A 15,319-nucleotide genomic window follows, 5' to 3' on the forward strand; every position below is an offset into this window, starting at 1 on the left:
CATGGTTTAGACACCTGTCAAATAGTACAAATATTCTACCGAGGATGCGACATCACTACAAGAAAAGACATAGATATAGCAGCTGGTGGTTCTATTATGAAGAAAACCGAAACTGATGCTTACAAAATTATTGATAATACTGCTTCCCACTCACATGAGTGGCATCAAGAAAAAGACATCATTAGATCATCTAAAGCAGCTAGAGCCGATTCTAGCCATGACTTAGATTCCATTTCCGCAAAGATAGATGCTTTCGAGAGACGAATGGAAAAGATGACTAAAGATATTCATGCTATACGAATTAGTTGTGAGCAGTGTGGAGGACCACATTTGACAAAAGATTGTCTCAGTATTGAATTAACAATGGAATAAAGAGAGAATATTTCATACATAAACCAAAGGCCTGGAAATAATTATCAGAATAATTATCAACCGCCAAGACCGATTTACAATCAAAACCAGAATTATAACCGAAATATTCCATACAACAACCAACAAGGTCCTAGCAATCAACAAGTATCCAATAATACTTACAATCAGCAAAGACCGAATTTTCAAAACAAACCACCACAACAAACCGATGATAAAAAGCCGAATTTAGAAGATATGATGACGAAGCTAGTTGAAACTCAAACGCAGTTTTTCACATCTCAAAAACAAACCAATGAACAAAATGCTCAAGCATTTAGAAATCAACAAGCTTCTATTCAAAATCTGGAACAAGAAGTAAGTAACCTAGCAAGGTTAATAGGTGAAAGAAAACCGGGAAGTTTACCTAGCGATACAAATACTAACCCCCGGAATGAAACAGCTAAAGCTATTACCACAAGAAGTGGTACAACACTTAAACCACCTGAAATACCTATAACTTCTGATGAAACTATTCCTACTCCACAAGAACCACAACCTGATCAAGATAAGGAAAAAGAACCGGTAGTTGAAAAGGTTAATGAAGATAACACAGTTAAGGATAAACCTTATGTTAAACCATATCAACCACCACTTCCTTACCCGAGTAAAATGAAGAAGGAAAAACTTGAAGCCGAGCAATCCAAATTCTTGGATATGTTTAAACAGATAAATGTAAATCTTCCTTTCATTGATGTGATTTCAGGAATGCCAAGGTATGCTAAATTCTTGAAAGATCTAATCACGAATAGAAAGAAAATGGAAGAACTCTCGGCTGTCACTATGAATGCTAATTGTTCAGCAGTGCTGTTGAATAAGATACCAGAAAAATTATCTGATCCAGGAAGTTTCACAATTCCATGTTTTCTGGGTAGTCTTAGTTCAATAGAAGCATTGGCAGATTTAGGTGCTAGTATAAATCTAATGCCGTATTCACTATACGCTAAACTAGACCTTGGAGAATTGAAACCAACCAGAATAAGCATACAACTAGCCGATAGATCAATAAAATATCCTAGAGGGATAATGGAGAACATGCTAGTTAAAGTTGGTACTTTAGTATTCCCAGTAGATTTTGTTGTTTTGGACATGGAAGAAGATTCTCAAGTTCCTCTCATATTAGGAAGACCATTCTTAAACACGGCTAAAGCAATGATAGACGTGTTCGGTAAGAAACTGACCCTAAGTATAGAGGATGAGAGTGTTACCTTTTCAGTTGATAGAGCAATGCAACAACCACAATCTGCAGATGATACATGTTATTATATTCAAACTATAGATGCACATGCAGAATTATTAAAAGAATTTCCAGAATTACAAGGAACAGGAGAATGTTCTTTAGGAGAAGGAAATGAACCAATTGATGAAGCTGAAATGTTAGCTACACTTATAGCTAATGGATATGAACCAACAACAGAAGAAATTCAAATGCTAAAAGAAGAAGACAGATATCGATATAAATCATCGATAGAAGAACCTCCGAAATTAGAGTTAAAGCCACTTCCAAACCATTTGGAATACGCTTATTTACATGGTGAATCTGAATTACCTGTAATAATATCGTCTTCTCTTACTGAAAATGAGAAATCACAACTCATTTCTGTGTTGAAAGCTCATAAACCAGCCATTGCATGGAAGATTCATGATATTAAAGGAATAAGTCCTTCGTATTGCACACATAAAATCCTTATGGAAGAAGGTCATAAAACGTATGTGCAACGCCAACGAAGACTAAATCCTAATATGCAAGATGTAGTTAAGAAAGAGATTATTAAACTGCTAGATGCAGGTTTGATATATCCAATCTCTGATAGTCCATGGGTAAGCCCAGTTCAATGCGTACCTAAGAAGGGTGGCATGACTGTCATTACAAATGAGAAAAATGAGCTTATTCCTACTAGGACTGTAACAGGATGGCGTGTATGTATTGATTATAGAAAATTAAATGACGCCACCAGAAAAGATCACTTTCCCTTACCTTTCATAGATCAAATGTTGGAAAGATTAGCCGGAAATAGTTACTATTGTTTTCTAGATGGATTTTCCGGATATTTTCAAATTCCAATAGCACCCGAAGACCAAGAGAAAACCACATTCACGTGCCCTTATGGTACTTTTGCTTACAAACGCATGCCATTTGGACTTTGTAACGCCCCTGCAACCTTTCAAAGGTGTATGATGGCGATTTTTCACGACATGATAGAAGAATGCATGGAAGTATTCATGGATGACTTTTCAGTCTTCGGTGATACATTTAAATCATGTCTAATTAATCTGGAACGAATGCTAATTAGATGCGAAAAATCAAATCTAGTACTTAATTGGGAGAAATGCCATTTCATGGTTAAAGAAGGCATCGTTCTTGGACATAAAATTTCAAAAGAAGGAATTGAAGTGGATAGAGCTAAAGTAGATGTAATTGCTAAACTTCCACATCCCACCAATGTTAGAGGAGTTAGGAGTTTTCTAGGGCATGCTGGTTTTTACCGACGTTTCATAAAAGATTTTTCTAAAATTGCCACTCCTATGAATAAACTCCTAGAAAAGGATGCTCCATTCATCTTTTCAGATGAGTGTATCAAATCTTTTAATATTCTTAAAGAAAAACTCACTAATGCACCGATCATGATAACACCAAATTGGAATCTACCATTTGAACTAATGTGCGATGCAAGTGATTTTGCAATGGGAGCCGTTTTAGGACAAAGGATTGAAAAACGATTTCAACCTATATATTATGCTAGTAAGACATTACAAGGAGCACAAACGAACTATACAACTACTGAAAAAGAACTCCTTGCTATTGTCTTTGCTTTTGACAAATTTCGATCATATCTCGTCCTAGCAAAAACGGTGGTCTATACCGACCATTCTGCTCTTAGATACCTATTTTCAAAACAAGATGCTAAACCAAGATTAATCCGTTGGATCTTACTCTTACAAGAGTTTGATATTGAAATCCGAGATAAAAAAGGAGCAGAAAATCTCGCCGCTGATCATCTTTCTCGTCTTGAAAATCCCGAATTAGAAGTTCTGAATGAATCGGCCATACAAGACAACTTTCCTGATGAATATCTATTGAAGATAGATTATAAAGAAATCCCATGGTTTGCAGACTATGCAAATTACTTAGTTTGTGGATTCCTTGAAAAAGGATTATCGTACCAAAGACGAAAGAAATTCTTCAGTGATATAAAACACTATTTTTGGGAAGATCCACATCTGTTTAAAAGTTGTCCCGATGGAATAATACGCCGATGTATATTTGGAGATGAAGCTAGTAAAATTTTAAACCATTGTCACACAGGACCAACAGGAGGGCATTATGGGCCTCAACTAACAGCAAGAAAAGTTTATGAAGCTGGATTCTATTGGCCTACAATTTACAAAGACGCACACCTTCTTTGCAAATCCTGTGATGCATGTCAAAAGGCCGGAAGAATAAGTCAACGTGATGAAATGCCACAAAATGTCATCCAAGTATGTGAAGTATTTGACATTTGGGGTATTGACTTTATGGGTCCATTTCCAAAATCTCATAATAATTTATATATACTCGTAGCCATTGATTATGTATCTAAATGGGCGGAAGCACAAGCTCTCCCAACTAACGATGCACGAGTTGTAGTCAATTTTTTAAAACGTCTTTTTGCAAGGTTTGGAACACCGAAAGCTTTAATAAGTGATCGGGGTACTCATTTCTGTAATAATCAACTTGAGAAAGTTCTTAAAAGATATGGAGTAACTCATAAAATCTCCACCGCATATCATCCACAAACAAGTGGACAAGTTGAAAATACAAACCGAGCTTTAAAACGTATTCTAGAGAAAACCGTAGGATCAAATCCGAAGGAATGGTCCATTAAATTGGAGGATGCACTCTGGGCTTTTAGAACAGCCTACAAAACTCCAATTGGAACCACACCTTTTAGACTTGTTTATGGAAAAGCATGTCATCTTCCAGTAGAAATTGAACACAAAGCATTTTGGGCTTTGAAGACATGTAATCTTGATTTACATGAAGCTGGACATCTACGATTAAGTCAACTAAACGAATTAGAAGAATTAAGACATGAAGCATACGAAAATTCGTTAATCTATAAAGAAAGAACGAAGAAATGGCATGATAAAAGAATCAGAAGTTCAAAAGAATTTAAAGAAGGAGACAGAGTTCTTCTTTTCAATTCACGATTCAAGCTATTTCCTGGAAAATTGAAGCGGCGAAATAACGCCGCAGTACGATACAATGGTAGACATCCACAGGTAGAGAGAAACCAGGAACAAGGTAATGTAGGAGGGGGGCAAGAAATACATAGGTTTATAGCTTCTCAGGAATACGAAAATGCTAGACAGAGAGCATTTGAAGATTGGCAAGTTCATCAGAACCAGATCATAGCGCATTGCCAACATATAGGTAGAAACTATATTCCTACTCCGAAACCCGTCTTCCCTCCTTGGTCGATAGAGATGCAGCCACCATATCCTACGTATGACCCTGCCGAAGCATTCTATAGCACTTATGGTTATGCGTGGAATCCCTATTGGTACCAATATCATCCTTAGTTTACTTATTTTTTTTTATTATTTTATAATTTGTAATTATTGATATATTTAATATTTTTGTTAATATTGTAATCATTTTTATAATTTCTAACTTTTATTCTTAGATTTTAATAATTTTTGAATGTGGGGTAATAAACCAAACTTCAAAAATATGTATATATGTTTGCAGTTTATCTTATGTACACAACAGGGTAAAACAACGCATTTTCAAAGACTGGCATTAAGTTCAGCAAAAGCAAGTAATTTTGACGACAATGATGCAAAATGTATGTGAAATAACAACAAGACGGAATGAACAAATGACGTGCACCATTTATCATTCAGCAAACAAACGCCAATATATTTGGAAACTTTGGTAAAAATTTAATCATTTTCACACAAATCACCCTCAATAATTTAAATTGTTACTGATTTCTTGCAAATGAGGGCATTGCAAGATCTTAAGTGTGGGAAGGGGTTAAATTCTTTCGGATTTTAAAACTTTTACTTTATACACTTGGTTACCATTAAAAATACTAGTAAAGCAGTAGTTGTATTAGAATCTAGTGCTCTCTGATAAAAAAGAACAGCCCTAGTCTTATATACTGACTACCCAATTCTAGTAAAATTTTTCAAAATTTTCAATTAAATGAATTAAAATCATGTTTATACATATTTATGAACGATAAAACTAGGTTTTAACACCGAAATTATTGTTACCTCGGAAAGGAGATAAATTGAGAAACAAACTAAAATGTTAAAATTCATTTAAAATGGAATAGAGGACGATAAAAAGAAATAAAAAGCCAAGTGTGGGAAAATTTACCAAGTTATTTTAAACATATGCCACATATATTTGTAACAAATAACTGAAAATACTTTTGCTTTGGACTAAACTAAACTGTTTTACCCGATGAAAGAAAAGAAGAGATGGATCTACACGATGAATCAATTCCATCATTAAAAGGAAGTAAAGTCTTCCGAAAAAGACACGCGCTTCTTGATTTAGGTCATGAAGTTGTCGTTCAGACCAGCTGTAGGTTGACGAAAAATCTAGAAAAGTCATCACTAAAATCAGCAGGAAATCCACGGACCTCAGCATTAAACAGGGTCGCCAAGTGGTCAGATTTATCCTAACCATGAGAAGGATTTATCTCGTACAATGGGGAGGCACCATGCAAAATTAGCTGGATAAGACTAATGAATCAGATCCCCAGAAAGGATAATCTCCTTAAAGATTAAAAATCAGCTTTTAAGACTGATATTACTCAATCCTAGAGATTGACCTTAAAGATTGAGAATTCAAACTCATGGAATTCAATGATATCTAAACTCGAGCTTGAACGAGAAAATATTTTGATCAAAATTATAAACCGATTTGTTTTCTGAAAACCCATTTTCAATGCGTTCATTACCATTGAACGTAAAATCCTAGGAATTCACCTAGAATTCATTAGGTCACCTGAACCAAATCGGGTGTCAACCGTAAGAACGGTGGTTGCATAACATGGTCAAAGACAGGACCTTGTGCCAGACCGACAAATTATAAGGGTGAGCTTTACTATTGCTCCTACCAAGGATAGTAATTGCGTCCGACACGTTATAGACCATAATCAAAAGCATGTCACGGGACATTGCCTTAAACAGTTGCTTGTTCAACGCTTTCCTTTACAACCGGACGGTAGTTTGCCGAAAGGTAATATACGGAACAAGTAAACTGGACGTGTTGCTTTCCAAATACAAGGTTAGCAAGTGGGTGACACAAAACCGCAAGTTTTGAGCTAAAATTTTCAAATCTGAAACCCACCAAACCCACAAAAATATTTTGCAAACACCGGTAAAGGGTTATTCCGGAAAACTTATCTAGGGTAAAAACTAGATTTAATTTTCAAAAGATCAAATGTTTTCATAAAGATCCAATTTCCTTAATGGATCTAAATTTTTATAGTCATGTGGGACTGTAAACCATATCGTTACTACCATTGTTTATACCGCCGTATAGAAATCACTGATGTACAAAGTGTGAAGAATAAAAAAGTGATTCTAGTATTTCAAGACGATATTGCTTGAGGACAAGCAACGCTCAAGTGTGGGAATATTTGATAATGCTAAAAACGAACATATATTTCATAGCATTATTCCTCAAGAAAGACAAGCTTTTAGTTGCAATTGTTCTATTTACAAGTGATATTCGTTTAAATAATAAAAGGTGAAGACAAAAGACAGATTCGACGATTTGAAGACGCAAACGACCAAAAAGCTCAAAAGAACAAAAGACAATCAAAAAGGTTCCAATTATTGATAAGAAACGTCTCGAAATCACAAGAGTACAAGATTCAAAACGCAAAGTACAAGATATTAAATTGTACGCGAGGACGTTCGAAAAACCGGAACCGGGACCAGAGTCAACTCTTAACGCTCGACGCAACGGACTAAAAATTACAAGTTAACTATATATATAAATATAATATAATATATAATTAATTATATTAATTATATATATATTATATATATATATTTAAAACCGTCGGCAGCAGGAAACTCCAAGGGTGTAAACTGAAAATACCTCTCCGCGACTCGCGGAGTTTGAAGGCCATTTTGCCGCGAGTCGCGGAGCCCCAAAAATCATTCCTGGCTATAAATCAACCCGAATTCTGATCAAAATAACACATTATTTTCATCTCTCTCTCAATATATACGAGTAATATATATTTATATTTATATTTTAATTTTAATAATAAGGGTATGTTAGCGAATGTTGTAAGGGTGTAAGTCGAAATTCTGTCCGTGTAACGCTACGCTATTTTTAATCATTGTAAGTTATGTTCAACCTTTTTATATTAATGTCTCGTAGCTAAGTTATTATTATGCTTGTTTAAAACGAAGTAATCATGATGTTGGGCTAATTACTAAAATTGGGTAATTGGGCTTTGTACCATAATTGGGGTTTGGACAAAAGAACGACACTTGTGGAAACTAGACTATGGGCTATTAATGGGCTTTATATTTGTTTAACTAAATGAAAGTTTGTTAATGTTAATATAAAGATTTACAATTGGGCGTCCCTATAAATTACCATATACACTCGATCGGACACGATGGGCGGGGTATTTATATGTACGAATAATCGTTCATTTAACCGGACACGGGAATGGATTAATAGCCACTAGAATAATTAAAACAGGGGTGAAATTACATTCAAGGGTAATTGGTGTAATTGTTAACAAAGTAGTAAAACCTTGGTTTACACGCAGTCGATAACCTGGTGTATTCATTAAACAAAGTATTAAAACCTTGTTACAATTCGAATCCCCAATTAGTTGGAATATTTATCTTCGGGTATAATAATAATTTGACAAGGACACTTGCAATTTATATTTATGACTGATGGACTGTTATGGACAAAAACCAGACGGACATATTGAATAATCCAGGACAAAGGACAATTAACCCATGGGCATAAAATTAAAATCAACACGTCAAACATCATGATTACGGAAGTTTAAATAAGCATAATTCTTTTATTTCATATTTAACTTCTTTTATTTTATATTTAATTGCACTTCTAATTATCGCACTTTTATTTATTGTTATTTTATCGCACTTTTAATTATCGTACCTTTTAATTATCGCAATTTTATTTTATCGCATTTTTATTCGCAATTTCATTATCGTTATTTACTTTACGCTTTAATTTAAGTCTTGTATTTATTTTATATTTTACATTAGGTTTTAACTGCGACTAAAGTTTTAAAATCGACAAACCGGTCATTAAACGGTAAAAACCCCCCTTTATAATAATAATATCACTTATATATATATTTGTATTTTTATAAAAGTAAACTAATATAGCGTTGAGCTTTGCTTAAAGATCTCCCTGTGGAACGAACCGGACTTACTAAAAACTACACTACTGTACGATTAGGTACACTGCCTATAAGTGTTGTAGCAAGGTTTAAGTATATCCATTCTATAAATAAATAAATATCTTGTGTAAAATTGTATCGTATTTAATAGTATTTTCTGCTAAAATTTAATAGTATTTTATACCCCTCTGCTTTGACATCAAGTATTTTTGGCGCCGCTGCCGGGGAGAAAACCTTTAAACGCCGGAAGCGCAACGCTGATATAAAAAAAAAAAAAAAGAAGATTTTTAGTTTACTTTTATTAAAAATTCGTTTTTGTAAAAATACGTTTTAATTATTCAAAAATATAAAAAGAAAAAACAAAAATATAAGTATTTTTAGGATTTTGTTAAATATTTAAGTTTTATAAGTTTCTTTATCTTTATTTTAATTTATAAAAATATAAATTTTATTAAAAAATCGTTTATTTAAATTAAAAACAAAAAAAACAGAAAACAAAATAAGAAAAAAAAAAAAAAAAATAAAGAAAAACGCGTAAAAAAGTGAAACCTGTCAACTGTTTTTCTGAACCCCGCGACTCGCGGGGTTTTCCTCTTTATTCACCGCAACTCGCGGAGGGTTTCTGACACACGGACAAAAACCCTAAAACCGCATTAATCACGGGTTATTATTTATTATTATTATTTAAACATTATTATTATTATTATTATTATTAGTTTTAAGTTTTATTTTTATTTAATTTATGTATTTAGTTTAAATAAGTTTAATTAAATTGTAAAATTAGTAGTTTTATTAAATAAATAATATAAAAATAATATTTTTATAAAAATTGTACTTTTTACAACTTTTTGTATATTTTTATATTTTGTACCTTTTTAATCGTTGTAGCGTAATATTTGTATTTTTAGCTCATAATTAATTTTAAACTTAGTTTTTGCTATAGTTATTTTTACTCCTAGATTTTTAGGCTTTGCCGTAGAATTCCTTAAGTGCTTTTTCTTTAGACTAAGATTTAGGTGCTTTAGAATTTTGCGACGCCTTTTTAAGTTTTAGTTTCTTTTTAAGTTATTTTCATTTGGGACTTAGTTTTTCCTGTAAGCTTTAATGTTTTTAGACCTTTTACTATGTATCAATTATCATTTCAATTAGTAATTTCAATTTGCGATTATAATTTTAAGTTAGTTGTAGTAATAAGGTTAAATTAGTTAAGTTTTTTTTAAGTTTTGATAAGTTTCTTTTATTTTTCCGTCACCTTTTATTTTTCAACCATTTTTTTTCTTTTTCGACATTTTTCGACGAACTCTTTGTCTTTCTTATTTCTCGCTATTCTAGTTTTTAGGACTTAGAATTTTATTCTACTTCTTATCTAAATTTCTTAAAATTACGAAAATTTATTTTAAGTGGTTAAATTGATAGACATCAAAATTTTCTGGTTCGTAGTAATAGTTGGATTTGTACGTGGACCGGGTTATTGGAGCCAAACAGTCCTCAATTATATTGAGACCAAACGAATCCTGCCCCTCTGCTGCATCTTTTGGCTATTCGAAACGTGGGCAAAATCAGAAAAGTCTATTGATTGGATAACTTATTATAATTTTTCTTTCCTTTTAAAAACTAATAGGATATTCTGTGAATGCACCGAGCAAGACGTTCATCACCTTTTGTACGTTCACCACCTGTAACTCGATCAAGACATCGTTTAACAAATATAACCGCCGTTGATTTTTCTTTAGAATCGTCATCCAGTCGACCAAGTACTTCAGTCCAAATTTCCGATAATCCATTTTTTGAACCCAACCTCACAATTGAGAATCCAGAAAATATTCAGGAACGGTTCATAGATCCTGAACCATTAAACTTTCCTCCGGAACCACCAATCATTCAAACAGAGATTGTTGAGGAACGAACTATTAAATCAGAATCATCTAGTGATACCGATTCAACAAATTCAATTATGGAGAATCTGGAACCTTTAAGTATGGAAGACCGAATGAGAGCTAAACGCACTGGCCAAGGTCACGCAATTACCCATCCAGACATTAATGCGCCAGACTATGAAATCAAAGGACAAATTCTACACATGGTGACTAATCAATGCCAATTTAGTGGTGCACCGAAGGAAGATCCAAATGAACATCTACGTACCTTTAATAGGATCTGCACACTATTTAAAATACGAGAAGTGGAGGATGAACAGATATATCTCATGTTATTTCCCTGGACTTTAAAGGGAGAAGCCAAAGATTGGTTGGAATCGTTACCTGAAGGGGCGATTGATACATGGGATGTTTTAATTGATAAATTTCTTAAACAATTCTTTCCTGCATCTAAAGCCGTAAGACTTCAAGCAGAAATTGTTACGTTCACACAAAAGCCAAATGAAACTCTATATGAGGCGTGGACAAGATATGGAAAGTTGTTAAGAGGATGTCCGCAACATGGTTTAGACACCTGTCAAATAGTACAAATATTCTACCGAGGATGCGACATCACTACAAGAAAAGACATAGATATAGCAGCTGGTGGTTCTATTATGAAGAAAACCGAAACTGATGCTTACAAAATTATTGATAATACTGCTTCCCACTCACATGAGTGGCATCAAGAAAAAGACATCATTAGATCATCTAAAGCAGCTAGAGCCGATTCTAGCCATGACTTAGATTCCATTTCCGCAAAGATAGATGCTTTCGAGAGACGAATGGAAAAGATGACTAAAGATATTCATGCTATACGAATTAGTTGTGAGCAGTGTGGAGGACCACATTTGACAAAAGATTGTCTCAGTATTGAATTAACAATGGAACAAAGAGAGAATATTTCATACATAAACCAAAGGCCTGGAAATAATTATCAGAATAATTATCAACCGCCAAGACCGATTTACAATCAAAACCAGAATTATAACCGAAATATTCCATACAACAACCAACAAGGTCCTAGCAATCAACAAGTATCCAATAATACTTACAATCAGCAAAGACCGAATTTTCAAAACAAACCACCACAACAAACCGATGATAAAAAGCCGAATTTAGAAGATATGATGACGAAGCTAGTTGAAACTCAAACGCAGTTTTTCACATCTCAAAAACAAACCAATGAACAAAATGCTCAAGCATTTAGAAATCAACAAGCTTCTATTCAAAATCTGGAACAAGAAGTAAGTAACCTAGCAAGGTTAATAGGTGAAAGAAAACCGGGAAGTTTACCTAGCGATACAAATACTAACCCCCGGAATGAAACAGCTAAAGCTATTACCACAAGAAGTGGTACAACACTTAAACCACCTGAAATACCTATAACTTCTGATGAAACTATTCCTACTCCACAAGAACCACAACCTGATCAAGATAAGGAAAAAGAACCGGTAGTTGAAAAGGTTAATGAAGATAACACAGTTAAGGATAAACCTTATGTTAAACCATATCAACCACCACTTCCTTACCCGAGTAAAATGAAGAAGGAAAAACTTGAAGCCGAGCAATCCAAATTCTTGGATATGTTTAAACAGATAAATGTAAATCTTCCTTTCATTGATGTGATTTCAGGAATGCCAAGGTATGCTAAATTCTTGAAAGATCTAATCACGAATAGAAAGAAAATGGAAGAACTCTCGGCTGTCACTATGAATGCTAATTGTTCAGCAGTGCTGTTGAATAAGATACCAGAAAAATTATCTGATCCAGGAAGTTTCACAATTCCATGTTTTCTGGGTAGTCTTAGTTCAATAGAAGCATTGGCAGATTTAGGTGCTAGTATAAATCTAATGCCGTATTCACTATACGCTAAACTAGACCTTGGAGAATTGAAACCAACCAGAATAAGCATACAACTAGCCGATAGATCAATAAAATATCCTAGAGGGATAATGGAGAACATGCTAGTTAAAGTTGGTACTTTAGTATTCCCAGTAGATTTTGTTGTTTTGGACATGGAAGAAGATTCTCAAGTTCCTCTCATATTAGGAAGACCATTCTTAAACACGGCTAAAGCAATGATAGACGTGTTCGGTAAGAAACTGACCCTAAGTATAGAGGATGAGAGTGTTACCTTTTCAGTTGATAGAGCAATGCAACAACCACAATCTGCAGATGATACATGTTATTATATTCAAACTATAGATGCACATGCAGAATTATTAAAAGAATTTCCAGAATTACAAGGAACAGGAGAATGTTCTTTAGGAGAAGGAAATGAACCAATTGATGAAGCTGAAATGTTAGCTACACTTATAGCTAATGGATATGAACCAACAACAGAAGAAATTCAAATGCTAAAAGAAGAAGACAGATATCGATATAAATCATCGATAGAAGAACCTCCGAAATTAGAGTTAAAGCCACTTCCAAACCATTTGGAATACGCTTATTTACATGGTGAATCTGAATTACCTGTAATAATATCGTCTTCTCTTACTGAAAATGAGAAATCACAACTCATTTCTGTGTTGAAAGCTCATAAACCAGCCATTGCATGGAAGATTCATGATATTAAAGGAATAAGTCCTTCGTATTGCACACATAAAATCCTTATGGAAGAAGGTCATAAAACGTATGTGCAACGCCAACGAAGACTAAATCCTAATATGCAAGATGTAGTTAAGAAAGAGATTATTAAACTGCTAGATGCAGGTTTGATATATCCAATCTCTGATAGTCCATGGGTAAGCCCAGTTCAATGCGTACCTAAGAAGGGTGGCATGACTGTCATTACAAATGAGAAAAATGAGCTTATTCCTACTAGGACTGTAACAGGATGGCGTGTATGTATTGATTATAGAAAATTAAATGACGCCACCAGAAAAGATCACTTTCCCTTACCTTTCATAGATCAAATGTTGGAAAGATTAGCCGGAAATAGTTACTATTGTTTTCTAGATGGATTTTCCGGATATTTTCAAATTCCAATAGCACCCGAAGACCAAGAGAAAACCACATTCACGTGCCCTTATGGTACTTTTGCTTACAAACGCATGCCATTTGGACTTTGTAACGCCCCTGCAACCTTTCAAAGGTGTATGATGGCGATTTTTCACGACATGATAGAAGAATGCATGGAAGTATTCATGGATGACTTTTCAGTCTTCGGTGATACATTTAAATCATGTCTAATTAATCTGGAACGAATGCTAATTAGATGCGAAAAATCAAATCTAGTACTTAATTGGGAGAAATGCCATTTCATGGTTAAAGAAGGCATCGTTCTTGGACATAAAATTTCAAAAGAAGGAATTGAAGTGGATAGAGCTAAAGTAGATGTAATTGCTAAACTTCCACATCCCACCAATGTTAGAGGAGTTAGGAGTTTTCTAGGGCATGCTGGTTTTTACCGACGTTTCATAAAAGATTTTTCTAAAATTGCCACTCCTATGAATAAACTCCTAGAAAAGGATGCTCCATTCATCTTTTCAGATGAGTGTATCAAATCTTTTAATATTCTTAAAGAAAAACTCACTAATGCACCGATCATGATAACACCAAATTGGAATCTACCATTTGAACTAATGTGCGATGCAAGTGATTTTGCAATGGGAGCCGTTTTAGGACAAAGGATTGAAAAACGATTTCAACCTATATATTATGCTAGTAAGACATTACAAGGAGCACAAACGAACTATACAACTACTGAAAAAGAACTCCTTGCTATTGTCTTTGCTTTTGACAAATTTCGATCATATCTCGTCCTAGCAAAAACGGTGGTCTATACCGACCATTCTGCTCTTAGATACCTATTTTCAAAACAAGATGCTAAACCAAGATTAATCCGTTGGATCTTACTCTTACAAGAGTTTGATATTGAAATCCGAGATAAAAAAGGAGCAGAAAATCTCGCCGCTGATCATCTTTCTCGTCTTGAAAATCCCGAATTAGAAGTTCTGAATGAATCGGCCATACAAGACAACTTTCCTGATGAATATCTATTGAAGATAGATTATAAAGAAATCCCATGGTTTGCAGACTATGCAAATTACTTAGTTTGTGGATTCCTTGAAAAAGGATTATCGTACCAAAGACGAAAGAAATTCTTCAGTGATATAAAACACTATTTTTGGGAAGATCCACATCTGTTTAAAAGTTGTCCCGATGGAATAATACGCCGATGTATATTTGGAGATGAAGCTAGTAAAATTTTAAACCATTGTCACACAGGACCAACAGGAGGGCATTATGGGCCTCAACTAACAGCAAGAAAAGTTTATGAAGCTGGATTCTATTGGCCTACAATTTACAAAGACGCACACCTTCTTTGCAAATCCTGTGATGCATGTCAAAAGGCCGGAAGAATAAGTCAACGTGATGAAATGCCACAAAATGTCATCCAAGTATGTGAAGTATTTGACATTTGGGGTATTGACTTTATGGGTCCATTTCCAAAATCTCATAATAATTTATATATACTCGTAGCCATTGATTATGTATCTAAATGGGCGGAAGCACAAGCTCTCCCAACTAACGATGCACGAGTTGTAGTCAATTTTTTAAAACGTCTTTTTGCAAGGT

The sequence above is a fragment of the Rutidosis leptorrhynchoides genome, chromosome 3 (genome assembly GCF_046630445.1).
Source record: "Rutidosis leptorrhynchoides isolate AG116_Rl617_1_P2 chromosome 3, CSIRO_AGI_Rlap_v1, whole genome shotgun sequence".
NCBI lineage: Eukaryota > Viridiplantae > Streptophyta > Magnoliopsida > Asterales > Asteraceae > Rutidosis > Rutidosis leptorrhynchoides.